Source organism: Archocentrus centrarchus, chromosome 24 (genome assembly GCF_007364275.1).
Source record: "Archocentrus centrarchus isolate MPI-CPG fArcCen1 chromosome 24, fArcCen1, whole genome shotgun sequence".
Lineage (NCBI taxonomy): Eukaryota > Metazoa > Chordata > Actinopteri > Cichliformes > Cichlidae > Archocentrus > Archocentrus centrarchus.
The window spans coordinates 26,700,297-26,704,940 of record NC_044369.1 but is presented as its reverse complement, the minus strand read 5'-3'; the positions used below and the strand labels follow the sequence as shown (position 1 = coordinate 26,704,940).

The 4,644-nt window shown below is 42.3% G+C and overlaps 1 long non-coding RNA gene across 1 annotated transcript; it reads left to right on the top strand.

Annotated features, from left to right (window-relative positions):
• The first annotated feature begins 3,230 nt into the window (after positions 1-3,230).
• Positions 3,231-3,954, top strand: LOC115773900 (uncharacterized). Its single transcript, XR_004019130.1, has 3 exons — positions 3,231-3,367; positions 3,486-3,653; positions 3,935-3,954. It is a non-coding gene; the product is annotated as an uncharacterized LOC115773900 (long non-coding RNA).
• The last annotated feature ends 690 nt before the right edge of the window (positions 3,955-4,644 follow it).

Here is a 4,644-nt window from a genome sequence, read left to right as displayed (position 1 = left end):
AGCAGGTCTGAACTCAAGGACCTCTATCCTGAAGGAAAAATCATACATACAGTTTAAACCATAGCAGATTAGACACCACAGTGGCAAATTCCTTCATCATTTGTGCCAGCACTTGTACTGGCTGTTCTGTTTATCCACAGTATTCCTGACTTTGCGCCACTACCCATAATTCATAGCGGAAACTGGTAGTTTACTTCCGTTTGCGCTGTTGTTTACGGTTGCGGGCTTACACACTTGTCGTTCATTTAAACATTTTGACACTGCAGTTTCTTTTACCTGGCCTAAATGGTACCACATCGGAGGTGGATACATTGCAAGGATGTTTTAAAAAGCAGCGAGGTAACAGTGCCTCACCCATCACTTGTGTAAATGACATAAAATTATGGCCTGAAGTCAGCTACATCGACATTATCAGTTACCTTGTTTTTTCCGAAGGTGTTGATGGCGGGGAATCACGTAATTGTAAGAGCACCAGCATCAGCTGTTCCTGTATTGCAGATTAGGGAAATCATGCAGTGATGCTGCAGCTATTCTGTGGAAGGTAAATCACTTATCTGGATATCAGAGTGTTCAGATCACTGAAACAGAAACACTGGACTGGCCGAAGGCTGTGATCGAGGAGACACGCAGCTGTCATCTTGCTAACTGCTACGTGTTTACATGAAGGCAGGCATTGTTTAAGCTTTGTGTAGGCTGTATGCTGTAGTGTCACACGATAAATAAAATAACGTAAAAAAATAAGACGCTGTACATTAAAGGAAAACTTAAAACATAAGGAAAAAATACGGTAATAGGATGTGCAACTGGGTAGTATAATTTGGGGGAAAAAGAACAAATTTACAGAATAAAATAATTTGAAAAAATGTACATGTAGTGACAACCGACAACAGCACAAGTTGAATCCGAGCTCATGTTCCAACTAATAAAGACGCCTGTTACAGCACAAAGTAACCGAATTTTGTCATTAACCGAGGGGCTCCATCAAAATATTTTTTATGCTTTAATCCCTTATTAGTGACTAAATATAGACCTGCAGTAGAAATGTATTTTTGAGAATGCTTGTGTATACAAAGCATTACAACATTACTCACACATGCACCATGGCTCCCGCAGCCACTAGTTTTTCAAAACACCCATAGCAGGCAGTGGTTTTAACTGTGCAAGAGCAAAGAGACGGTGAGCTCAAGTAGTGCAAAAGGAAATGTTTTTCCAGTGTCCAAAACAGCAGCTTTTTCTTTTAGTAACCACCATTAAATCTGTGAAACACCTGGAGGTCCTTCATTAAGCACCTGATCAGCAAGTGTCAAGGTTAAGAAAAGAAAACTTTGTAGATGCTCCATCCACCGCTGCTTGTTCACAGGCGAAAAACTGCAGTACAAAAGTTAAAATATGCAGATAAACTGTTAATAAAAAAAGTATTTCTTATCCGATTACTTGATTAATCGATGGAATAATCGATAGAATACTCGATTACTAAAATAATCGTTTTATGCAGCCCTACCCAGATGCTTTCTGCAAATAATGTCGTATTTGTTGCCAAGGCTTTACCAGCAACCCTAGCTCATTTTTGGATGATGTTGTGCACATGGTGAACTTTGTAAAGCCAAAAATCCAGAAAAGCTGCATAATTGCATTTTATGTGAGGAAATGGGAGTGGTGCATAAAGCCTAAATGCTCCATATTGAGAGCCTTTGTTGGCATGTACCCATGGCAAAGTACTCGCCCTTGTGTATGACCTGAAGAAATGAAAATGTGATGACAAGCACAAATAATAAAAATGGATTCCTTTAAAGGTGCTCCGTTGCCAATCCCTTGATCTTCTTTTCATAAGGGTTATCTAAATTGCTCTTCAACTAGCCCCACACTCAGGACCAATTTGTCTTGGGACACTGTAGAAGGAGGTAAAACCCCAGGGTAAAATGGCCGCTGGGATGAAAAAAATCCCTGTACCAGGATAAAGTGACAATTATGGGTTGTTATATTTGTTGGAACAATGAAGCATTGTTCCTTTTGGATCGCAGGTTCAAAGAATGGATGGACACTTAGATGGAGATACTTGGTCAAGTCCTTCTCCAAGTCCACATAACACATGTACACTGGTTGGGAAAACTACAACACACTCGAATATTCTCAAGGGGATTAAGAGCTGGTCCAATGTTTATCCACTAAGATGACAACTGCATTGATCATCTTGGATTAGAGGTTCATCTAAGGGATGGACCCTCCTATCTAGCACCCTGGCATAGACCTTCCAGGGGTGGATGAAGATTTTAATCCCTCAATAACTGGAGCACTTCTCTGGTGCCTTCGCGGGGTGGCTGAGGAATGCAATCCCTCGATAGTTAAAGCACCTCTCTTCACCAGAGTGTTCAGACCATAAGGCTGCAGATCTGATAATACGATTACAAAACTGAGTACACTGCCAAATGACTCCAACACTACTGGGTACTCCGAACTGTCATTTGACACATAAGTGCAGACAGCAGTCCGGGCCCATTCCCCACCCAAAGGTGCAGGGAAGCAACCTTCTGCCCCAACAGTGAAGACTCCAACATACAGGCAGGAAGCTGAGGGGATACAAGGACGCCCGCCCCAGCTCATCGCCTCTCACCAAGAGCAACTCCAGTCTGGAACAGATTCCAGCACCTCCCCACTAGAGAGGTGACATTCCCATGTCCAAATAGCAAACCTCTATAGCTGGGAGTTGGTCTACCGGGGCCTCCGTGCTCTGCCGCCCCTCGGCATACATTGCACCCGGCCCCTACGACACCTCCTGTGGGTGGTGGGTCTACAGGAGACTGTTAAAGATATGAGCTGTGATGTTTCATGGATGATGTACATTGGATTCTGTGGCTGCATTGGAAAAGAAAAAGTTCCACTAGAATCATGAAACCTAAATGTAAACTCTGTTGTTGTATTTGTTCTAACAATGCAGCTGTTTAACTGATCTGGAATTACAACTGTTTGCCTTGTGGCTCATGCAACGAGACCATTTAAACTTTGAATTCAAGCAGTAGAAAATGGGGTTTGACAATTAGTAACAGAGGAGAACTGCACTGATGAGCTGAGTGGATGCATTTATAGGGCTGTGGCCATGTGTAAAGAGGGGCCATTAAAAGTGCAAGTTTGCTGTCAGCATCTTCATCTAAATATTGTTTCCCATGATTGTGACAGGTTCATGTGATGCGTTCTCTCCTTTTGTCCTTCACAGAGCCTATGGACTTTGAGATAGTCCTTGAATTGCACATCCCAGTATCCAGCGTGCCCCCAAATTTCAGTGATGTACTCAGAGACACTGTCAGAAATTTGTCCTTCCCTCAAACCATCACCAAGTCTTTAACACTACAAAACCTGACCTTCACCACATGTAAGGACTTGATCTCATTCATGTGATTTTTTGTCTCAGTCAAAATTAATGCTGTTTGTGTGGTGCTGTATGTCTTATGAACTGTGTTTTTTGTCTTTCTTTGAACCATCTTCAAAAGGGTGCTATCCAAACTCCACTGGAGGATTGCAGTGTCAGTGTGAGCAGCAGTTTGCTTGGTCATGTGACAAGTGTAATAAATATGGTTCATGCAGTCAAGTCACCTCCCCAACCTGTGGGTGCATAAAAGGGCTTCCTCCTGGTGGAGAGTTCTGTCAACCAATCACAAGTAAGCACTGAAATCTTCTAGCTTTGGGAATAAACAAAACTATGACTTTAAACAAAAACAATTAATATATTTATCCCACTCACTGGAATGTGTTGTCCAAAATATAAATGTGTTTGCATTTAATCATCTGTGAAAAATACTTTCATGTAAAAACTACAATTACAATTAAAGGTGTGTTTTTATTGCTCTTACTTTTTTCATTTTTTCATCTTTGCTGTTTGTGTTCATTTGTATTGATCACCAGAAAAGTAAACCATTAAAACTCTAATTTTGCCTCTTAGATGTTTCTTCATGTCCAACAGCACCTCCAGGTAAGGGTAACCATCTTGCTTATTTATAAAAAATCATTTGTTATTTATTATTTATAAAAAGTACATTTGTATCAAATCTCAGATAGTTGTGATATCAGACAACATCACTTCAACACTTGCTAAAAGTATTTGTCAACATGTCTGTTCAAGTGCTGCTTGAACAGATTCTAAGCATTCTGCATCATGTCCTGAAAGCCAACACTTCCTGTTAACTATCCATCCATCCATATTCGTCCATTTATCTGGGACCGGGTCGTGGGCGCAACAGTCTAAGCAGAGAAATCCAGGCCTCTCTCCCACTCCAGCAACCTCGTCCACTGAGGGGGGGGTTGAGGCGTTCCCAGGCCAGCCGAGAGATATAATCTCTCCAGCATGTCCTGGGTCTGCCCCGGGGTCTCCTCACCCAAGAGGCATCCCACTCAGATGGCCAAACCACCTCAACTGGCTCCTTCCAGTGTGGAGGAGTAGTAGCTTAACTCTTAGCCCATCCTGAACGACTGCATTCTTCACCCTATCTCTAAGCGACAGGCTGGCCACCCTTCGGAGGAGGATAATTTTCACCGCTTTTGTCCGCGATCTTGTTCTTTCGGTGACTACCCAAAGCTAGCGACCATAGGTGAGGGTAAGGACGTAGATTGGTCGGTAAATCGACAGTTTCACTGTCACAATCAGCCCCTATC